General features: G+C 44.0%; 1 protein-coding gene across 1 annotated transcript in view; it reads left to right on the top strand.

The window, feature by feature from the left end:
- The window catches only part of B3GALT1 (beta-1,3-galactosyltransferase 1), a 620,075-nt gene that overhangs the window by 545,850 nt on the left and 49,662 nt on the right, over window positions 1-24,563 (top strand). Inside the window, exon 4 of the mRNA XM_075529500.1 lies at window positions 18,516-18,612. The gene's annotated coding sequence lies outside the window, so the exon portion shown is untranslated. The remainder of the gene's footprint in view (window positions 1-18,515; window positions 18,613-24,563) is intronic.

Genomic DNA, 24,563 nt, shown 5'->3' with positions numbered 1-24,563 from the left:
ATCTGTTGCTATTCATAAAGTGCTCAGAGTAGCTGACAATGTTCCACGCTACTCATGAGGTGTTCTGTGGTTAATCACTCAGCCTGTTCTATCTTCCTAGTCTGCGCTTAGTCGGAAGTTCACTGAAACCTGTTCAGTGTGTATAACCCTGAGCAGTACAACAATCAGTGGGATCAGCTTGATGGCGGTTAGCTTGGGTTTCTTATTGTTATTACTGTATCTTCTGTTTTCTGCTAGTGAGAGTCTTGATGGAAGGAGATGGTGTGTAAGTAAATTCAGAAACTATAGAAACAGTCTAAATGTCTTTTGATAATGTTCAGATTTTAAAATATAAGGATTTTATTTTTAAAAATTTAATCAGATAGTGTATCTTCTCCACCCCCACCCCCCAAGAACAGAGTGTAAGAGAAATGAGTATGATGAACTATAGCAAACATTAAGAATTTATAAAAATTATCCTTTTTTCCCAGTGGGCAGAACATTGAGGGAGAAGGTTGCCAGATTTCTTGTTTATGTGAGTCCATGGCAGAGAGGACAGGTTTGACTACGCTTTAGAAAATCACTTTAAATAAATGCTGAGTTATATAGGTAGGTTGTCCATTTTAGTGACTATCCAATATCTGTTGGCTTCTTGAGGTTATGGCGCATGTTTTTTTCCTTCCCAGTACATAGAATAATATAAAGCCTATAGTAAGGCTTCATTAAATAGTTTTAAAACAAGTTTTCATTTATTCAGAGGCATTCCTGCCTGAAGGAATATTCAAGGTGCTTTCCAGTCCTGCCATTTCAATGAATGTACTCTCGTTTAGGTTGCTATAGATACCACTTCTTTAATAACATGATGTAGCCCTTTGGTTCTGTAAGCATTTCAACTGTAAGAGGAACACTGTCAGATTAAAGCCAGTCTGCATCCAACTATTTGCCTTACTGCTGATGAAATATGCCAAAATTAACTCTCAAAAACAGAATATTATTTTGGGAACCAAAAAAGTTAGTATAGTGTACTGGGAATATTTCGTCATTATTTTAGTAGCTTTTGCTAAAAGTAACTGTCCAGAAAATATAAATAGGGATTTGAACAAACCAAGTCATGAAAGCTGAGTATAATCCTGAGGGTCACACGCTCTGTAGCGTTCTCAGTAACTCTTCGTGGGTTTCTTTCTGGTACGTGGTGCCTGTTCTTCTCAAGCTGTGAAGAGACCGGAATCTCGTCAAGAACGGAAGGGAACAGATCAAAATTAATGTAAACTGGAAGTCTAATTCTTTAATGATAAAAGACAAACGGAAACCTGGTTCTTATTGTTTTCACTGTTAAGTGCTATGAAGCTACCGCTGACTCATCGAGACCCTGTGTGCAAACAACAGAACCCAGCAGTGCCTGGTCCTGCTCCATCCACACAATCATTTGCATGTCACGCTCAGGTTTTTAGGCACCGTTTGAATCTGTGCTGTTGAGAGTCCCTCTTTTTTTGTTGACCCTATGTTTTGCAAACTATGTCCTCCAGGGATGGATCTGCTGGCTGTACTTTTTCCAAGACAGATTTGCTCTTTCGGCAGTCTGAATGATGATATTTTTCACCAACAACACAGTTCAAAGACCTCAATTCTTCCTTGGTGTTTCTTATTCTTTGTCCAGCTCTCCTATGCATCTGAAGGGACTGAGAATTCCATGACATGGGACAAGCACACTTTAGTCTTCAGAGGACAGATTTTCAACACTGTAAAGAAATCTTTTGCAGTCGATTTGCCCAATGAAATATGTTGTTTGATTTTTAGACTGCTTCTTCCATGAGTGTAGATTGTGGATCCAAGTAAAATGAAATCCTTAACAACTTCAATATTTTCTCCTTTTATTACGATGTTGCTTATTGGTCCATATGTGTTGCTTTTGCTTTCCTTGTGCTGAAGTGCAATCCATTCTCAACGCTATGGTCTTTGGTTTTCTTTAGTAAGTGCTTGAAGTCCTCTTGACTTTCAGCAAGCAAAGTTGTGACACTGACATGCCACACGTTTTTAGTGAGTGTCCCTTCAATCCTGATGCCTGTGCTTCTTCATATAATTCAGCTATTCAGATTATTTGCATAGCACATAAATATAATAAGTATGCTAAAAGTATAGAGCCCTGGCATATGTTTCCTGATTTTAAAATTCCACCATCTATCTTTGTTCTGTTCGAATGACTGCCTCTTAGTCTGTGCACAACTTTCTAATGTGAACAATGTAAGAATTCCCATTCTCGGCAATGTTGAATGCCTTTGAATAGTCAATAAGAAATGGGGAAACGTCTTTTTGGTAATCTTTGCTCTGGGCCAAGATCCATCTGATGCCACCAATCATATCCTTTGGTGCACATCCTCTTCTGAATCCAGGTGGTATTTCTGGCGATTTCTTTGTGATGCAACGCTGCAGCTATTCTCAAATCATGTTCTGCAAAAATGTACTTGGATGTGATATTGCTATGGTTGCCTAGTTTCCACCTTCCTTGGAGCACATTTGTTCTTAATGGGCTCAGAAACGGGTCTCTTCCAGTTGGTCGGTCAAGTAGTTGTCTTCCAGATTCCTGGGTAGAGCTGTCCACTTCTATGGTTGCATCTGTTTGTTAAAATGTCTCCACTGGTGTTGCCCCAATTCCTGGGGCTTTGTTTTTCATCAGGGCCCTCGGGGTAGTTTGGACTTCATCCCTTGGTATCACTGGTTCTGATCATATGTTACTTCATGAACTGGTTGCGCATCAATTGATTCTTTTACAGTGATACATTCCTTTCATCTTCCTGCACCGTTCAACATTTTCCCATAGAATTCTTCAATATTGCAACTCAAGCCTTGCATTTCTTCTTCATTTCTTTCCATTTGAAATATGCCGAGTGGGCTCTTTCCTTCTGATGTCCTAACTCTAGGTCTTGCGCGTTTCATTATAATGCTTGACGTATCTTCTCAAGTCGCCTTTTGAAATTTTCTGTTCAGCTCTTTTGTTTTCATTTGCTTTAGCCACTCGACATTCAAAAGCAGTTTTCATGATCATTTCTGACATCTGTTATGAGCTTTTCTTTCTTTTCTGCCTTTTTAATGAAGTTTTGCTTTCTTCATGTATGTTTTTGTTGTCTCCCACAACTCTTCTGGTCTTTGGTCATTAGTGTTAAATGTGTCAGATCTATACTTGAGATGGTCACTAAATTCAGGTGGGATATACTCAAGGCCATACATGGACTCCTGCATACTTGTTTTAATTTTCTTCAGCTTTAACTTAAACTTGTATAACTTGTAATTGAGGGTGTGTTCTTACAGTTAGTCCCTGGCCTTGTTCTGAATGACGGATAACATTGAGAGTCTCAGTCACCTGTTCCGCGAATGTAGCTGATTTGACTCCCTTGTGTCCCATCTTCCAAGACCCACTTGTACAGTTGCTGGTTATGTTGTCAGGGGAAAGGGGGAGTTTGCCAGGAAAGAAGTTTGGGTCTTGCAGTTCTATACTATGAGATAGGGTTGTTTCTATAAGCAAGGCCATGTTTTCCAATGGCTATTCCTTCTTCATCATGTCTAACTTTCACATTTCAATTGCCAGTTATTATCCATGCATTTTGATCCATTTCGGGTTCTAGAGTTCATTTTGAAAAGCTCCCCTCTTCGTCTTTTCCATTAGTGGTTAGTATGTAAGTTTGAATAATAGTCTTATTAACTAGTCTAACTTGTAGGTATGGCTATTACCCTATTTTTGACCATGTTGTATTTTGAGCTAAATCCTCAAATGGTTTTGACCAGGAATATGACGCCATCTCTGTACCATTCTCAGCAAAGTGGACCATATGAGTCTCTGATTTAAAAAGACTAATACTATTTCAGCCCCCTCGTGCTTAAGATAGCATTTTCCAAGTGTTCAATTAATTTTTGACAACTTCCAGTTTTCCTTTGTTCACACTGTGAATATCCCACATTCTCGTCGTCAGTGAATGTTGGAAGCTCTCCCCCTTTTGAGTTGTGCCGTGCCACGTTAGCAGATGAAGGCCCTGAAAGCTCCGTCAAGGTCATGCCACCGAGGTCAGCTTTGAGGTGGCAGCTCTTCTCCAGGCATACTTTGAGTGCCTTCTGACCCGAGTGGCTCATCTGCCAGCACTGTGCTGGCCAGTGTTCTGCTGCTACTCATAAGGTCTGCACTAGCAAGGTTTTTTCAGAAGTAGATCCTCCGAAGCCAGCCCATCATGAGATGGCCAAAGTGTTATGTGAGATGCTCGTGACACGGCTTCCAGTACCACAACAATACCCAAGACGCCAACTATAAGCTGACAGACAGGCAAAGAGGTAGAATAGGTCCAGTGAAATGAGTTCTTAAATTTAACTAGCTTCTGTCAGGCTACAATGCAGTGCTCTTGCTGTAATATAGTGTCTTTATAAATTAGTGTCTTCCACTGCAATATAGATGTGCACACAGCCTGGGGGCCACATCTGACCTCCTCTGACTCCCCAGGCTGATAACCACAAGGCAGAGGCCAGAGAGACCTCCACCTGCCATTCCTCTTTAGTCTATACTGGCATCATTCCCGTCATGGCGCGCCACTTCTGAGGCAGGGTCGATAATTCACTGCTATGGCCACACAGAATGCACAGATGATGCTCACGATTTGGGGGGTTCATTAGAGAAGTTAGCAAGTTGCAATTCAAGGGAGGAAGGCTCAGGGTACAGGTGCTCAGTCTGGACGGTTTCTCTGAGAGGAAGGCCTCTCTCTGGCCTCTTGACTCGGCTTTTGCCCTGCTCCGGTGATGTGACAAAGCTCTTTTAGGACTGCCAATAAATGCCCAAAGGGCATGGCACTCACTCAAAACCTCGACCTGAAAGCACTCAGCCCAAGCTCCCCGAGTCAGCAAAACCAGCTCCCACAATTAAGTGCTCAGAGGCCCCCCACTCCACAAATGCAAGTCTTTCCCAAAGGCACTCAGCTTTACTTCCTCTGTGGGCTGGGAAGTTCACCATTCTGTCTCAGACTCTGGCTCCAGGTCCAGCTGCTATTGCTCCTCTGTTGGTCTTCTGGTGTCAAAGTTGTCACCAAGAACAAGGAAGTTCAATCCTCGGGATCGTGTTTCTTCTCTCTTGCTGGTATTAACCAGCTGGCTTTATGCCTTGCAGGAAGACACTCACCATTAACCCCGTGAACAATCACACACACACACACACACACACACACAGCTAAATCACATAATCCAATCAATACCGTCCTCCATCTTTCTACTTAGACCCTTCAGGAAAACAAAGTTTGTTTGATGGGTGTAGCAAAGAGTAAGGCAAGAAGAGCCTAAACAATCCCCTGCACCACAATCAGTTTCACCAAAGCAGGGATTTTGATCTGATTTTGTGCACTGATATATCCCAAGGACCTAGTGTGGTAACTGACACTATTGTCATTTGTTGAATTGATATAAAATGTTGATAGGGAGAGATTGCTGACACATAGCATTCCAAGACTATCTCAGTTTTTGTCCAATTATGTTTTTCACCTCGAGTTAGTTCCTGGACCTAAAACCACTGGAGACGCAAACTCAGGAGGAAGAACATCTGATGACTGGGTGCTGAGAGCCAGAAGCACTGACCAGACTCACTCAGGGAGACATAAACTTTATGAGAAGCTTACTGACAAAGGTGCAGTCCTGTGAGCCAGGGGCAGGTGGGATGGTCAAGTTTGATCCGCACTGCCCTTCGAGAACGTAAGGGTTTTCATTCTGTTAAAGGAGGAGAGGGGAGTGCGTCTGTGAGTCCAGCCAGGAGCAGCTGCACTGGCTGTGGACCTACCATCAGCTCCTCCAGAAACGCCCCACAATCACTGCTTCCCAATACATGTTCTCGGGGCACTCTGCCTGGCATGGGAGCAGGGTCTGGATGGGGCATTTCCCCAGGGACAGGTATGCAGCTCCTAAACATCAGTTCTTAGCATCCTTACATGCCATCTCCTAAAATGTAGAAACTTGGAGTCCCATACTTCCACAGTCACAACCCCTAGGTCCTTTTACATAACAGGCAGCCAAACTTTTAGAAAGGACATTTGCTGTCTGCACCATCTTCTCCCCAACGCACTCACCTCTTGCGGTTCTCAGTCCAGGACTGAGAAGTATAAGGGTTTATAGTATAAACCCGTATCCCCAACAAAGCGAATTCAAAACAAAATATAGATATATCAATGCAGTTAAGACCCAACTCAGAATGAAGGTACACATGTGCTTCCAAAGGTTCATGGGAAAAATCATTCTCTCTTAATTCCATTGTTTTCCACAAACTTTCTGAAACACTCGCATGAATAAACGCTGTTATCTGCAACCCAGCCTTTCAATGGAACCATGTAGCTCTGAGACCTGAGGATTTGTCTTCATTATTGAAAGGCCCTCTAGATGCAATTTGGTCTCCCACTCTGCATTGGAAGTCACCTTTCAGCTGCACAAAAGAGTTTGCAGGAAGGAACCTGAAGTCCGTTGACCTTTCTTTTTCTCTATGCCTGGGGATGGACAACGGTGGCCTGCTTGAGCCCTGTCCTTGATGAGCCCTCTCGGGTCATGAAGAGCTTGTCTGTACAGCTTGTGTGCCCTCCTCTCAGAGCTGTACACGCATGTATCTTGGAATAGAATCTCAAGGACGTATGTGCATAAACTATACATGAAGAATGATTTCCACAGGGCCTCATTGACTATATTCTTTGAAGGGACCGAAATTCACCAAAGTGAAATGGGAGGTAGTCGATGAAACATGTGAATCATGAGTTGAGGGATGGTCTCGACCTGAAAATATGCCGTGGTCTAGACTTGGTAATCAGATGAGGTGATGGGGTTTTTGTCTGTTCTGTGTCGTTGTCTCAAATAGCAGAGCCTGAGGCTCTAAGAATATAGTCCTTTCAGGTAATAGTAGAAACAATGCCAGCCAGTGTGCTTTGGTCCTGAATCAGGGAAATCCCCCCATCATGTTCGTTCCCACGCAGATCCTCATGTAGGCATGAGGATCGCAGCAGAACAGATGACCCATGGGTTTTAATAATTCCCTTCCCCGAGAAAAACCTTACATTCTCAAGGCCTGATTTATGCTCAAAATAAAACAAGATCATTTGAAAACTGAGCCTCATAGTTGTGGTGCTTTTGTCTACTCGGCAGATGCCTTCCCGAGGTTGAACTAAAGTCTCCAGCAAAAAAAAAAGTCACCAGTTGCATCTGCTTCCCATGAAATATTCCTACAGGATATAAATGTTTCTGAATGCCATGCCCTAATGCAACATGACAAAAAACATCACCTTGGCTAATTCAGCATGGCAGCATTGGGGGTGGGGGTGGGGGTGGGGAGGATTTAAAGTATTCTGGATTAACTTTCTGCATTAGCAAGTGTCGGTGGAATTTGCTACAGCCTTTTGAATCTAAAAGCATTAAATATCACATGATCCCTGTGTATCCTTAACACCAAATACCAGTTCTCATAAAATTATCCTTGAAAGAAGACACCATAAATCAGCCCACTGTAATCTCCTGGCATAGGACAGAGTGGGGTTTCAGAGATGCTCCCTAAGGTGGACTTATATGTGTTTCATAGCAGGAGGCAAGAATCATTCTTACTTTTGGGAAAATGCTTTGGTCTTGTAGCCCCCAAGCATGTGCCTGCACAGAGACAGCAGCTGATCTAAGCGAGAGTCACTTCATGAGCAGTGTGCGCCCAGGACCCGGCACGTGGCTGGAGCGCGTGGCGAATATGATTCTCCAGCTGGGCTTAGGCTCCGTGATCGAGAGGGATAGGAAGTAAGCCTCCGCATTAAAATGTATGCCTAGTGGATGAGAAAGAGAGGGAGGGAGCCCGAGAGGCAGCAGGTCACTGGAACCAGACAAGACTGGTGATCTCATTTGGTGTGCTTGTTTCCTCCAACCTTTTTTGTATCACAAACACAGTACTTGAATGCATGGCTGTCGTCCAATTTAAACAATCCAGAGATCTGGAGACTAAGAAAGAGAAGGCCTCTGGGCACTAACTGCTCACCCCATGTCACCCCATGTCACTGCTCTCCCAGAGGCGAGGATGGCTCATTGTTGTCCACGTGTTTTCTTGGGGGTCTGGCCCTGAGCCTTTGAGTCTAACAGGACCAAAAGTGTCATGGTTTTTTATGATGGGATTCATTCATAATGGAGAATCAATCACCTTATTCCCATATTATCGGCATCATATTCTATAGCCTGTTGTCATTATTTTATCAGTGTCTTGAAATAATTTTATTCCAGATTAGAACAGTACATCTAATCCAAGAAGGACCCCTCTTCAGCATTTAGAAAGTTGTACTTGACCCACAGGTCGCATAGTGGTGGCTGTTTGGTGCCATTGAGCAGTTCTAACTCATAGAAATCCAGCAAACAACACAACAAAGTCCTGCGCCATCCTCACGATGGACCCGTGCTTGAACCCATTGCTGCAGCCCCTGCGTCAGTCGTCTCCTTGAGAGCCTTCCTCTCTTTCCCTGCCCCCCCGCTTTACCAAGCAGGATGGCTGGCCTTTCCTGACAGTGTGTCCAGAATATGTAAGACCAAATCTCGCCATCCTCACCTCGAAGGAGTTGGCATATTGTACATGGATTTAAAAGTAATAATAAATCTACAGGGAAGTCAGTGATGCTTTTATATAAATTTGTATAGCATGTAAACACATTTGGAGCATGGGGGAGGGGAATGAGTACACATACAAGACTTAATTTAACCTGAAAATCATGATTCAGGAGCAGATGTATTGTCAGATCTCTTGAAGGAATTAATTCATCATTGCTGACAGCATTCACCCACCCCCCAAAACACACACACACACACACACACACACACACACACACACACACCCATGCTTGAAAATAAGAGACGCTAGAAACTTTCCACCAAGCTGGGAAGTTTACTTAAGCCTTTTAAAAATGGTTGGGAATAGATTCTGTTCTAAATGGGTCATCATTTAATTTTTGGATATTTATGTGTTTCGACGAGCAAATAGATTTTTCTATTCCAAAATAGCTCAATTATGCTCTGATTGCAACATCAGATTTTCCGAAGATCTTGAATCTCAAACACTGTAATCATTTGTACATAAGTTGATAATTGCGTTACAAAAATAAAGACTGTTGCGATAGTGTGGGCATGGGTGGTGGTTTTCTGTTAGCTCATAGATTTCAAAATGTGCTTAGCTCTATTGATTTTGGAAAACACATGGTGTGATTCAAGATGATTTAAGATACCTGCAATACTCAAGGTAAGGGAGGGGAGGAAATACGCTGGCGCCTGTGTTTTCAGCAGAGGCTTGTCAGGATGGAAGCTCGGGAACCAGCTCACCTCTTTGACCTTCAGCAGAAGGCTTTGCTCAGCATATCTGGCCTCATTGACTCTCTGAGAAAAGGCCTCATAAATGAAAGAACATTCAGTCCTTGGATCCAAAATTCCCCTCCAGGAAGAATGTTTTTTCAAATATGAAATATCCTCCCAGGAGCCCATTCACATGGTCATTCCATCACAGGCACGGCAATCCCATCGAGTAGAGAGCCATTCCAGAGTCTGCACTGAGTCCTGTGAAAATGTTGTATTTTACTTTAATGGCGGCATCTCTCACAGATCCTTTTGTATTTATGACCAATTATTTCAGGGGGAAATGTCTTACAAGAAGTACACATCTACTTGCCCCAATTCTTAACTGTTCTCTCAAGTCCTTGCCTCCACCCTTCCTTTTCCCACTACAGACAAAGGCTGGTGTTTATGAGCCAGACAGAAAAGGTTGTCAAAGAAGGAGCAGATGGGCTGCTTAAGGTGCCATATCTGTGGGCTACTGTTGTACTGAGCTTCTGGAATATCGGCAGAGCCAGGCCACTCCTAATGTAACTTTAACTTGAAATTGAGCATTCCGGCCATCTGTGCATCAGGGAAGCACACCTTTGCTTACTGCTCAAAGGTTGCACCAACCACCTCCAGCGATGGGTGTAGTAGGTGCCACTTCTTGCCCTGTACAAAGAAAACAACAGAGAGCCCCAGAAGGCAGCTTATCAGATAATGTTTTTAATAGAATGCCAGAAAACTGCACATTGTGCCCGAGGTTGTCGATTGTTATCTGGGGAGAAAAATAGTTTTCTTTTCCTCATATCTGTCTGGTTAAAATGTACAGCTTCTCCTGGGAGGAAATCAGGCAAAAAGGAGAACGCACGAGGACAACGTGTGGCTGTAGCGCACTCACCCTGTTCTCAGTGCCTCCACCCCAGAGTGGTACACCATCGAAACTAGCAAACTGCCTCCACGATGTTGCCATCAAGGGCGCTAGGTACACGTGACCCCCAGCATCCTTTGATAGCAAGAGATTCAGACATAAACTTGAAAAAGACACAGCTCTCACCAATGCACTGCAATAACAGTGTTAAATGCATTTTGTGGTATTGTGCGCCTCATCCCCTCCCCCCACACTCTATACAAGACTTGCTGTTGTTTTCCTTTTAAACGATGCAGTCTGATCTTTTTCTCTGTCTACTTGTGACTTTTCTAAAGTGATGCCTGTCACAGCCTAGCCCAGGCATGGCCAACATGTTAACAGTATGGCGGGTTTAACTCCCCATTGCTTTGAACGGGCTACGGAGGAAAATGTGCCCAATTGGGACGTAGGAGATGTGCATTTTCTTTTCGTGTCTCAGCTCCCATCCATAAAGAGCGAGGGTGTCACCACTGACCTACACACATACAGGGTCTATTGCTTACTTTACTACATGGTCAGCCATCCCTTGGGTCAGGGAATAAAGAAATCCTTTTTCAGTATGACCCATGATACGGGCAAAGGAGAGTGTCCCCAAGTCCCACCTCCCAGTCTGTCACCTTCTGAAGGAGCCCCTGGAAGTTGCCTCATGATTAACACGACTCTTGATGGTTGACATGGCTGCTGGTATGTGCGAGGAGCCTGGTGGCTTTGTGTATTCCGTGTTGGGCTTCCCAGCGCAAGGTTGTCATTGGAAACCACCTGCTGCTCCAAGGCTTTCTAACGTGGTGAAAATGTGGTCCAGGAAACCCACAGGGACAGGTCTGCTATGTCTTACTGGGTTGCTATGAGTCACAGTGAATTCAATGGCTGTGTGTGTGTGTGTGTGTGTGTGTGTGTGTGTGAGCGTGTGTGTGTGTGTGTGTGAGAGAGAGAGAGAGAGAGAGAGAGAGAGAGAGAGAGAGAGAGAGAGAGAGAGAGAGAGAGAGAGAGAGAGAGAAAGAGACTAGATTTCTGAGAGATTCAAATGGCTAAAGCACTCAGCTTGAATCAAAAGGCCAGAGCTTTGAGTCCAACAGATGAGTCAGAGAAAGGAGCCGATGTCACTGAAATCTCTGTGGAGCATGGTTCTCCCCTGGCACTCATGGGTTCAAATTGACAGGAAGGCACTGGGTTTGTATGATGGAAATCCACATGTCAGACTTGATGCTGCCTTTTGATGTAGATATACTCTTGCTGTATTAACTAGGTCAAGGGCATACACTCTGGACAGCTGGTTTGGTTTTGTTGTTTGCCAATGGCCGAAATACATTTTTACACACCCTGGCCTATTCTCTCCTTCATTGTCCCCAGCAACAGAAGTCATATCCATTTCTAAAACGGCTGACCTAGAATAATATGTCTATTTTTTTAAAAAGGAAAGCAATTGCTTACAGATAAAGAAGACCATTCTCACTGAGACACACTAGCTCTAGCCAGTCTTTGTAAAGCCAGAAGTCCTGTTCGCATTCCATGAACTCACAGGCATGATTTACTGTGACAGAGTTTGCAAGATGTGCTGAGCAGGATCCGAGGAGTCAGCTGGCCCATAGCTCCCTTTGCAAAATGCCTCTGCACACGTGCCCTGCGATGTCCTTAATTTGCAGACCAGCTTCTGCCATCCCGTGAGGCAGAGACTTGATGCTCCGGATAGGAAGTTTGATAGTCAAGCACAGCCAGATATCTGCCCCATTGTTCTGAGTTTGCTTGTAATAAAGGTCAGCTTTGTGTTCTTCCATTATTAATCATGAAACCACTCATTTATCCAGACTAAACTGCTATTTAAATAAAAACATACATTAGAGTGTTTATATTCCTTTAGGGTATCTTGAAGACAGATCACACTTTTTAAAGGTTCATTCCAGATCAAATATGCATATTGGAAATTTCGAACTTAATAAATCCTTTGAAAGCAGCGTGAGCTTTCTTTGTCCCTCTTTAAATTCACAGAGCCTATACTATGAATTCTACACACCAAGAAAAAGTGGAAAAGAAAATAACGATATTATTGAATTGCTGAAAGATTAGCTCAGATGCAGTTCAGCTTAAAATCAGGGGAAATAGTCCTAATTACTTTGCGGACAACATGCTACATTCCTTCTTCTTCAAAATAGCCTGTCGTTGATTAGCAGGAACATTAACGGCATTTGTATCTTACAGTCAGAAAATGGAAAGCAGTTGCTTTTAATATTCAGAACACCTCATTCAAGAGAAAAATGCACTTGATCACACACCAGGATACGCAAACATGTCCACACACATACATGTACCCCCCAACACACATACACACACAATGGGGACCCTCTCCTCTGGCCTTTAGTGACTTCATTCCTCTGTTTAATTATCTGAATTTTATCTGAATTAAGAAGCAAATGACTTCCTCTACATCTCTAGCTCCTAATAGAACACCACAGTATAGAAAATACTCAATGTGAGTTTTGTTGAATAAGCATGGATCTTACCAGAGAAGAGCTGGTGGTAGAAGTCCATTCAAATGTGGCCTTGACTATATTTTATCAGTTCATCTACTCAGAAAATATTGAGTTCAACTGAACCTCTACCACATGCAAGGCCCTGGGCTAAGTGATAAGAAAGCATTCGTTAAATCACTCTCTAGCTTCTTTGATGTTTGTTTTAGAAATATGACATATTGTAACTGGTCTAAATCGAGTGACTTTTTAATCACTGAATTTTGCATAATCAACCACACTTACGTTATTGAGTTTCCTAAACTTCATCTCATGCACCAAAGTCATAAAATCTCCTCCATTCAGTGTTTATAGGTGTGTGTGTGTGTTTAATTAAATTGGATATGGTGTTTTTATCACTAGATTAAATCAAGATTAATATGAATATGGGATTTATGAGACATGACTGAGAGTTTCTGCATTTATGTTTCTGTTTACCAGACCCTGGGGCTCCCCTTACTGTTTTCTTGGGATTTTTTGCTTTGGAATACAGGACTTTAAAAAAAAAAAAAGCAAGAACATTGATAGATGAGAGGCTTTGTTGAAAATGATCCCTGTCAAAGTATCTGCTACCCCAGCTGATGATGAACGCTTTCACATCAACTCTGGATTTCCTAAAGTATCCTTATTTATTGTTTAGTCTGGGTAGACTAGAGAAACAAATCCAGCAAGACTCATATGTGTATAAGCAAGAGCTTTATCTACAAGAGCAGTCGAATAGTGAGAAAACATCCCAGCCCAGTCCAGATCAAGTCCATAAATCTGGTGTTAGCCCATATGTCTGATATCAATCTATAAATTCCTCTTCAGACTCATGAAATACATGCAATGATGCCAAATGCAAAAAAATCACAGGACAGGGAAGTCTTGTGGATCCTGTGGCGTGAGCATCTCAGCACTGGCAGGGGTCTCCATGTGGCTCCTCCAGCTCAGGGCTCTAGGGTAGTTCCGTGTGTCTTGTCAGCTGAGAGTCTCTCAGGGAGTGAGTGTGTGTCCCACCTCCAGTGAGCTATTTTATCTCCTTCGTGCCTCCAAATTAGGTCATGAAGCTGTGATCCGATTGACAGGCTACAATCCACCCCTTCACTCTTAATCTTCAAATTGACAACAGATTATGTAACTACCACATTTATATACATCAACTAGCTGAGGTCATCTTTTAGGAATTGACTTAAGAAGTACCTACTTTTATATCTTAAGATTTTAACCTAAATTCTTTCTCTAGTCTGGCTAGGACATCTAAAATCTTCTCCCCACCATCTAGTATATACCCTAAAGTAGCTCAAACGCATTTTATTATTTCATTTTCTTAAACTATGCTGCAAGAATTGTGCTTCTACTGTATTCGTGCCAGTAGCCATACTGACAAGTAAAGAATGGTAGTGCTTTTAAGAATATTATCATTATTTGGAGTTTTAACAAAGTATTTTATTTGGGAAGTTGTTTGATCATTGCCAACCCAGACTCTTTTGATAATTCTGTCACTTAGGCCTTGGGGGGCCCTATCACTATTGTATCTCCTGGGAATCATTTCCTTTCCATAGAGCTCAGCTGCTTCTTTCAGAAAGGTGATCAGAAAGAACACTGAGAGCACAGCTATGCTAGGAAGCCTGGGATTCGAAGAATCCTCTATGTGACACAGGGTACACCCAGCCAGCAGAAGGTCCAGCCTCCCATGGCCTATAGGCTGCAGTACATCATTCTCTTCACATGCCACCTTGTGCCATGATGAAGTTATCACAGATACGTGCAAATCAATCTCCTTAAAGGAGACGTTTGCTGGTACACTGGCTCTCCGGGAGCAGGCGATTTAAGGAGATTGGAGAGGGAGAAGCCTAAGTTGGGAGTGTTTACTGAGATCAACCCTACTACCAATTTTCACGGTACCAATTTGACGCCATTGAGTAAGAAGTTGGGAAGAGCTGAGCAGTCAGCACCCTCAGCCCCATTGAGCTGCTCAAGCACAGCATGTTTGTCTGAAGGACCAGGCCAGCACCAGAGCTTCCTGTGGGGTGCACTGGGACCTCCAACATCTCCCTCTGCTTCTTCTCTCCCCACCCCCTCAGTGTTGCTCCTGAGAAGACACCCCAATGAACGTTCTACATGGGACTCTCGATTGAGTCCTGGTGCCTGTTTCCCAGGGACTCGGGCCCAAGTTAAGCTCATTATTAGAAATGTAGAGAGCGAAAGCCCTATGTTTGCTTCTCTAAACTAATTAGATCAACTATTACCGCCACTTGGTTTCCTAATGAGTCACAGAATTTACCTTGATAAGATGATAAATGGGCAACTTCGAGGTCTTTCTGTTTTGTTGCCAGTCCTAATCTAAATCCTTTATCATAGGCAGACCACACATAAACCAGAACCGAATGTGGTCCCCTGTTGACAGTTCAGAGTCACGTCTGCAACAAAACAAAGAGAGCTCTAGGAAAGCAAAGACAATTAAGCTCACGTTCAGATGTGCTATTTTCCGATTCATCTGATCATGTCATCAGGTCACTAAAATAGTTCCATAGCTAGCTCCTTCCTGTACATTGGCAAATAAAGTGAATGGATTCTTAAGCTGTTAGTGGCCCTCTCAAAATTGTCTTTTTGCCAGATGGAGCAAAAGGGAAGGAAAGAAACCAAAGAAATGTAATCGATGAGTGTACTGGCTTGGTTATAATGTTCAGGCCTTGCGAAATTGTAACTTAGATTAAAATGTGGGTGACAAATTTTGAGTCTACATCCCCAGAAAAGCACAACAATTTATATTGTCAATTTTCAATTATCTGTCCTAGGAGGAATAACAATGATGGCAATTATCCAAAAGGGCAGATAATGAACAAATTCATTTCTACTTGGCTTTGAAGTAGTGTTCTGTGTTCCAAAACCAACGCGTGAGGGTGGAAGCATTTTACATTCTGGAAATCAGGCCTCAAACCGAAATTCCCCTTTAGAAAGCAGACTGAAGAAAGTAGCTTACGTTATTCATCTTGTATGGTGCAATATGTTCCTACTTTCTACTTTATTGCTGCAAATAAATGCCATTATCTCAGAAAAATAATGTTCAGTTCATTCTAAGAAGAAGGAAAAATTATACCTGTATGTTTGCTAGCCTATATATTCCCAGAATTGGTCATTGAGTATTTGGGTTGAAAGAACACCCAGCCCTTGCTTGGTTACAGTTTTTTTTCCCTCTCCTTTCCCCCACCCCATATCAAAGAAACTAATTAGAATTGGTGCTCAAAATTAGGAGTTGTGTCTAAGTACATCTGAGATATTGAATCTGTAATATAAACAAGTTATCCCTGGGGAAATGAATAGGCTCTGTCAGTGTTTTCCATGTGCTGTCTCCCTAGCTCTGGTTACTTTTTGCTATGGCCGTACCTGGCTGAGGGTCTGACTCACACTAACCGCTCCTTTCTTTCTCTGGACTTTACTCAATTCAGTACTGTGTTCTGTGAGTAGCCCCAGAGAGTTCAATAAATATTTATGTTTCATCCCACTCTATAGAACATTCTGCAAAAGCAAGAATTAATATGTATATATAAAGGTAAAATCTTCCAGGTGTTATTTGCCCAATGTCACCATTGCTGTCTGATCCATGTCAGCTAATGGTAACACACCAAGGGAGCAGAGAACTGCCCTGCAGTGTTTCCAAAGCTCTAAGTCTCTCTGGAAGCAGAAAGCATGTCTTCTTCCTTGAAATGTTGTCCTATCAGTTGGTAGCTAAGCATTTAACCCTGGTGCCATTTGGGCTCCTTCAATATTCAGCACATCTTCAATACAGTTCAATACAGTCTAGCTCTGTGCAAATTTATCCATAAAGAGTAAGTAAATGGTTTATTGAGAACCATAGCATTTTTAAGAGCTATGGAGGCCGAAAATTGACCACATGCTCTCTTGTCTTATTCTTTGTCATGTGGTACACTCTCTTTAAAGAAAGGTACTTTTTACATAAAGAAGAAGATATTTAAGTATCACAGTGCTCTTGAATACTTGCTTTAAGATTTCTTTGCTAAGTAGAAAGAAAATGTTTTGAGAATGATGATGGCAACATATGCACAAATGTGCTTGGCACAATGGAAGTGTGTATGAACTGTAATAAGAGCTGTATAATCCCCCAATAATATGAGTTTAAAAATAAAATGAGTTTAAAAATAAAATTTCTTTGCTAATTGACTGCATAGATGTTTGAGAGTTAGCCAAATTTGATTTGCTTTCCCTTTAAATATCTGAATAACATCTTCAGTTGAACATTGACAAAGCACTGGACAGGTGGTTAAGCACATGGGTAGCCCAAGATGTTGGTTCAAATCCTGGCTCTATGTGATATGAGAATAACATTGGACAAGAGAAACCATGGATTGGTTTTGGTTTGGTTTGTTTTTTTCACTATGAGTTTGGAAATATTAAAACATGGCTAAAAAGATGGTGATGATATTACATGTTTTAAAACATGCAGTTTAACTGATGCTGACTCACAAAGACCTCATAGGATAGAGTGGGCATGCCCCTCGTATTGTTTCCAAAGTGATACATCCTGATAGAAGCAGATTGCCACATCCTCATCCCACAAAACAGCTAGTGGATTTGAACTGCCGACCTTTCCATTAACAACAGAGTGCTTGGCTGTCTTATACCGGGGCTCCTTGATTACAGTTAGCCTGTGTAAATACATTCAATGAATGTAGTAGAGAGTCATAGTTTACAGTACTGGCTGCACCGTATACAAGCATGACCTCTAAGCACTGTCTCAGAGAAACAGAGCAGCCCTTCCACGGGTACGGGAAACAGCCTCGAATCCAGCAGTGCTCACTCCTTCCACTGTGCGGATACCCTACCATCACCTTCCACATCTAGCCACAGCGCTGAAACACCATCCCAAACCTATAATCAGAGGATGATCTCAGATGAACCATGACACTTTAGTCACTCCACTCTACCCAGGATTGTCTTTCCATAATAGGAAGGGAGAGAATAGATTAAATCAGCTGTCTTTATGAAGTTTTAAGCAAGTATAGCTTGAGCCCGTAAATCAGCAACAGAGGGTAGTGTCTGGTTGACCTCCAGTTCGTTGATATAGTCCTGATGAAACACCGCCAGCATCGAGGATGGCACGCTAAAGAGAAGGCAATCATGTCCCGAAGCCCCAGCTCTGCCACTGCTGAGTGGGTTCAATGCCTTTGCCCAGGGAGCTTCCCTCTCAGGACTCTCTCCATCGCGTAGAAGATAAAGGCCTTGCATCCAGTCGGCCGTCAGTTCTGATCACCCGCAGGGAGACTTTGTTGGACCCACAGCACGTTTTCATTTTTGTTTTGTGCTTAATTGTCAAAATTTGAGATCTAAGAGATTTCCCAGAAAACTATCTGGGAAACATTCCTGTTGTCTGCTCTTCAGAAATGTGGAGCTGTGGCGTTACCAAGCCTGTTTTTCTTGGGCAGAATGAAAACCACAGCTCGGCAGGGGCAGTGACTGCCTGCTTCAACTGCGACATCTGCCCACCAGTTCCCCGCACTCCCTACCAGGCCCTCCTGTCTCTTAGGCAGCCCCCTCACTTACTCCACTGGTCAGGTCTTGTGGCCATCTGTGACTGCAATTTCAGCCCCAGCTCTCACCCTCATTCAATCACTCATCCATTCTTTTTTCATTTAAACAACCTCTCTGTAGGAGTTACCTAGGCATCAGTCCATATAATGAACGCATAACCTATAAAGGGGAAATCATCTGGGATTTTGCACATTTGTTTGTTTTGGTCATTTCCAGATCCAGTTCATTTCTGTGCTTCCTAACGTTTTCTCTGCTTGCTCTTCCTTTAGGATTCTGGCGTTAGGGAAGCAGCAGCCGCTCCTTGGACGAACTACTGCAAACCCCCATGAGACAGATGGAGACCACGTTTGGTGCTCTGCACTCATGGTAAGAAGGGTGAGAACTCGGTGTGCTCGGCCCAACTGGTCGGAAACGAAGGCAAGGCTTGATACCACAGCCCCTCACTGGGGAAAATAACACAGTCAGAGGTCACTCAAGTTCAACATCTAAGGACTAATGAGTAGAGCCCAAACTTCAGGTTGTTAAAAATCATGGCTACTTTATTAATGAGTTCCCCTGTTAAAGTAGCTAAATATCCTTGCCACAAAAGGCTGGTTCTAGAATGGCACTGAGGAGGGGGAAACAATGGATAGCTTAAATAAAAATGTCCTATCATTTTTTTCAGTTCCTATTCACAAGTGTCTATGAAACCTTTGACTGATTTCAGTGGTGAGCTCTTTAAGATGAAATGTTAGAAAACTCAAGATATGCCTTAGATGACCCGAGACAATGCCTATTTAAAATTTATTTCTCTGAGGCCATAGCTAATTGATTCTTGAATCTTCTTGACTGAAATAACCTTGTCCCACAGGCAATTGTACTTCAATAATTTCCTACTTCAGCGAAAAACAACAATACTTTTATAGAGAAAATGGTGATGCCGTTTCTGAACATGTCTATGGTAATATACATAGTATTTAGACTGTCTGTATTTAAACTGAGAAAGAGCAAAAGACAAACAAAGAATCACAGAACGTTCCTCTGGATGCTGACATTCCCCTAAATAAATAAAGACGACGAGAGCCTTCCTGGAGTGTGGCTCAGAAACAGAAGCTGCACAGAAACTGCCAGAGCAGCAGGCTGCCACGCCCCCAGCCCCGGCAGTGCAGAGAGCAGGCTAAAAGATACATTCTTTCAGAGGACCTTTCTAGATCCAGGTGTAGCTCAGGTGAACACTGATGAGCCACTCCTGGTGGATAGCATTGCAGGGCAGGCCTTAGCTAATTCCCAGAGACCTAATTTGCCAAAAAGAAATTGAGCAAAATGCCAGTGTATCAAATTCCTTTCTCCTTTTCATTACTTATAAAGTTTGCAGCAATTTGCACTGGATGCATCCGGTCTTAACCACTTTGGGGAGTTTCTGTAAGGTTTTATTTTATGGTTTTCCCATTTGCTTGATGTCAACTTCTGAAGAAATGGTCCCGTTTTGCTGAATCCCCTGCTGTTGTGCAGGAGTGAGTCTGGGTAGTGAGAGATGTCGCCAGATAAGGGAAGACACAGAGGAGCCGGCACCCCACCGTGGAGGGGCAAGAGGGTCCAACTGTCAGGATTCTCCACATTCCACAACTTCTATCCCATATGCAAGTGGTATAGACAGACTGCCAGGTTAAAGACCTGCTGACAGGATTAGGGTAGTCTGTTGCCATGCCCTCAGTCTTAGTTCAATGGAGGGCACAGAATGAGAACAAATCAGAATGCAAATACAGCTTACGCTTATAAATTGCAAAGCGCCCTGGAGGTGGGAGGTGGAGGAGTGGGAAGGGGGTGTCACTGATGCAGTGAAGCATGGGGAGCTGGTTCAGAAAGGGCAGCCAGGTGCCATCCGAGAGGCAAGCACGTCCCTTTCCAGGTCTGTGATCAGATAGCATGGCCTTGGTTTGGTTGAGGTTTCGTGAGCTGGTGGAATTAGGACCCCCGGTGTACAATGGTGAAGCCTTCTGCTGCCAAGCGAGAAGTTGGCAGTTCAAATCCCCCAGCGCTACAGGGGCGAAAGGTCTGGTGACCTGCCCCCTGGAAGACTTGTCCTTGGTCAATTCTAGCTCATAGAAACCATGTACATCCTGGAACCACATTCTCTAGCTTCTCAGGACTATGGCCCTTTGGAAGTAGTTAGCCAGAACTCTCTCCCCAAGCACAGCCAGAGGGGTCCAGCCATCAGTCCTTTGGCAAGAGTCCAGAGCACAGCCAGGGACTCTGTCAAGTGCAGTCTAGAAAATGCTGTGAGCTGTTTTTAACTCTGTCCACATTGACTCAGTGAGGCTTAACAACAACATGTGATGAGTGGAAATTATATGGGAGCATTTTGATTCATTGCAAGACCCTCTCATGCCCTTTCCCTGTGGCATTCTGACTGGTGATGGGTTCAAAACTTGGTGGCTTTCTTGGACAGGGCATGTGAGTGGCCTCAGTGAACCGACTCACAAGGGACTTGTAACATGAGTGGAAAGAAAAACGTATGATGTCTTAAGCCATTGAGGGAACTATTTGTTAATGCAGCATCACTGAGACTGTCCTGGCTATGTTAAGGGGCATCTATAAAGAGAGAGAATGAGGCTGTAAAAAGACATTAAAGCAAAAGAGTTTAAAGACGGTCCAGTAGGGCTGGAACATAGGCCGTTTGGCCTCTGGACTCAATGGATGTTTATATTCCTGGCAGTGCTCTAAAACCGACTAAGTCGCTGCACTCGAAATGTCTTTGATTTGTCAAACTCCCATAGTGTATCTCTGATCTGAATTATGATCATTTTCATCAAGAACTTTGCACCCGGGCCATGGATATGATAATGCAGTCCTAAAGCCTTCTCCAGAACGGGGGCCTCTGGCTTTTCAGTCAATGCCGAGATGCACTTGGGTGCACCGGCCATTCATAGCCGAGCTGAGGCTTGGGCTGGGCAGCCCACAGCATTTTGCAATCAAGTGGTATACATTATTGTGCGATTCTGTAGCTCTTGATATTTCATATTGATTTCTAATATCCTGGCTACTGATCCTAGCGGGGTGAAAACAGAGCAAACTTTTATGGGACTCGCCATATCCCCTTTTAATGTTTATGTAGGTGAGAGTGGATTTTGCACTTAAGATCTTGCTCAAAACTGAAACAAAACAAGAGCCCTCTAGCAAAAAAGCAATCGCAGGGTTTGCCATTTATCTTCTCGAAGAAAAGAAGAGCTGAGTCAGCCCTCCTGGGACGTGACAGCTCAGGTACTTCGTTATCCTTGACACTGTTCAGATGGAGCTACCGACACCCTAACTGCCTTTATTGAAGTCTGGTAGACAGAGAGGAAGTACATGAGCTTCATATGACTGTCATTCATGTTTAGTTCTTTGAGTCTGCAGGACTTTTTACTTGAGGGGATCAAAATCCCCTCAAGAAGAAAAATCGGGGAAGGGAAATAAGTCTAAAGCAACAACCACGTCTCTACTACAGTCCAGGCTCAGTGGTGAGTCCTTCCATGAGTCATTACGCCCACCCAGTGGAGGGAACAGCCCAGGAGGGTTATAACCACCCAGCCAATGTCTTTTCCTCAGAAGGCCTTGGGCTTTCTAGCCTGCCACTTAGACTAGAGTGTAAAAGTCGTCCCTTCCTATTACCACAGTCACATACATAGTGCCCAGGTCTGCTTTCTAGAATCCCTAGGTTTGCACTGAGAGAGAAATGCCAGCCCAGGGCTTGTTTATCACATGTAGATTCAGAAGAACCTCCAAACTAAGCTGGCTAATAAGCTGTGCTCTGCTAATTGTAGATCTTCCCTTTGTTCCACCTCATCCTGTATAATTAGCACAATTTTGAAAATATAAGTTTTATGACATTAAAATTCTTATACTGCACACCCTCTAATTATTTCATATCTTAATATTAGGGACTCAGATTCTTGTGGTAGAAGGGGGAATTCTGTTTGTTATTTAATTACTTACAGAAGCAGCATAGAAAGTGTGGAAAAGAGGAGACAAAAAGATTATTAAAATAATTTCCACTTGATGCATGCTGTTAGATCAAGGCTCAGGCTTATGTTTTTCTGGAAGCTTCACTCCCACCTGGAGGGGCGTCAGGCCTCGTCTCTATTAGCAATAGTCCCAATTATGCTGGTCACAATCTCTCCTTGACCTTCAAAACTTCTGAAAAGCCTCCCAGCCCACCCCCCACAGACCCTCGTTCCATAGTTCAAACTGAAGCCCTTGGCAGTAAAATACTCACCTTCTGTGTGGGATATCCAAATTCAATTTCTGACCAACGCATCTCAAATGTAGCGACCACGTACCTGTCCTCGCAGTCTTGGGTGATGCTCCGACGCCGAGCAGATTTCAGAAGAGTTTCCAGGCGAAGCCAGACTAGGAAGAAGGGTCAAACCATTTCCTCCTGATAAGGAGCCCCGTCGGATTGCATCGGTCGGATCACGGTGTGCTTGGAGCTGTGGCAAGTTCGAGGCCTGCTGACAACAGCAACTCGGTGACAGTTCAGTTCCATCTCTCCATACTCGGTGGCACACGATACTAGTCTTATGACATCTCTCTGCCCTATACGATAGGAATGGGGCGTGGGGGGAAGACCGGTGGTCACTCACGGCAATCTGTTTTCTCTCTTTCTCTTTCTTCCCGGGCACCAAACTGACAGCCTCCTCTCAGAGCTCAGTGAGATCATGTGAGGATGAGTCTCTAGGAGGGGACTACGTATGGAGAGGGTGGCTGATTTCTGGGGACTGGGGTCTTGAGGAATTGGGTGTGCTTTCTTCCAGCACTCTGTCCCCTGCTGCCATCTTAGGAGAGGACCCTGAGGCCTGCAGGGAAGGGGGGACAGCAGTGGAGACGGGATTCCAGGTGTGACACCCTGCTTTAGCAGGAGCACCCCCTAGGAGGTTGTTACACAAAGAACGATTGACTGCCTGATTTATACGGTTCTGAAAGTTAAGGGTTATTTGCTATAGTTGCCCATGCACACTCACGCCCCGCCATCAAGTTGATGCTGATTCATAGTGACGCTACAGGGCAGGGTGGAACTGCCCCTGGGCGCGTTCAGGACTGGGACTCTCTGGGAGCAGAACGCTTCGTCTTCAGAAGCCCGACACCTAACCCACTGCACTACCAGGGCTCAGTGTGGCCGTAACTAGCAGTGTGTTCATGTTTGTAAATGCATGCGTCTGCATAGTGTGGGTGCATTTGTACATGCATGGGCCCTAGCAGAGTGGGACTCCCTCTGCACGAGACACCAGAGGACTGAGACAGACCCTTCCACTTAACGTGGAGTAAAGGTAAACCGCGTTGGTGCCTTGTGTGGAAATGGAGTAAAGGGTCCTCAGTGAAGAGTGGGGTCTGCTGGAAACATGCCCCCCTTGTTTTAAATAAAGGTTAACTGGAGGCCCTTTCTGTCCCCTAGTGTGACCCCAAGTCGCTTGTCCAAAGACAAATTGCCAAGAGTAGACAATGTATGGCTGAGCCCCTCACTTCGTAGACAGAGGCCATCTTAAATGATATTCCCCCTTAGACTAGCCTCGTACTTGGCACCTTTGAGAGAAGATCCATCCCTCTTATGTGACCCCCTCCAGTCAGCTGCTGAGAAGGAAAGCCACCTTCCAGGCCAGCTCAGGGGCAGCTGGAGAAACTGAGTGTGCGGTGGCTTCTTGTGGGGCCGTGGCACTCGGCTCACCTTGGTAGCCACGGCCATTGCGTTTGACAAATTCTCCTGCTTGTGGTTCAGTATCGGCAGTGAGGGAGGCAGGGGCTTGGGATATGTTGGTTTGTTTTAATTTTTATTTTTAAATTGAATTCTGATAAAGATTTTGGACTATGACCCCTTCAGAGGTACTTTCAAAAAAAAAAAAATATCGCCCAGATTCCCTGTCTCTCTTCCTTGTGAGTTCGTGGCTTCATTCAGGCCTCCTTTGTTTTTCCTCGGAGTTGAGATTGGGGGCTACACAAATTCCCTCAAGATGGCCAAGAACACCTCTCATCCTCCAGTAGGGTAGAGTAGCGGCCTCCGGTCTGCCCTCAGTGCCTCCCTTTCTCGGTCTCTCTCCCTCCAAAGGCAGTCAGTCTGACTTCTGCCCCGGGCTAAGTCGTAAGAGGCACTGCTGGTCTGAATCATGTCCCTGGACTCCCAGTCCGGTGCTCTGTCCGCCCGGCCACTCTGCTGTCCAGGGTGCACTGCATGGTCTTCTCCGGCCTGGAAATCAGCTCCTTGCAAGGACTCTTCTCAGACCTCCAGGAGCTCCTGAAGAGGGTTGGACAGCGTCTCTGCATCTTTGAAGGCCGTCTTCCATGACAACTGGCCGTCAGTCTGAGTT

Source organism: Tenrec ecaudatus, chromosome 13 (genome assembly GCF_050624435.1).
Source record: "Tenrec ecaudatus isolate mTenEca1 chromosome 13, mTenEca1.hap1, whole genome shotgun sequence".
In the NCBI taxonomy this organism is placed as follows: domain Eukaryota; kingdom Metazoa; phylum Chordata; class Mammalia; order Afrosoricida; family Tenrecidae; genus Tenrec; species Tenrec ecaudatus.
Note: the sequence above shows the minus strand (reverse complement) of the source record. Positions and strands in the feature narration are given on the sequence as shown.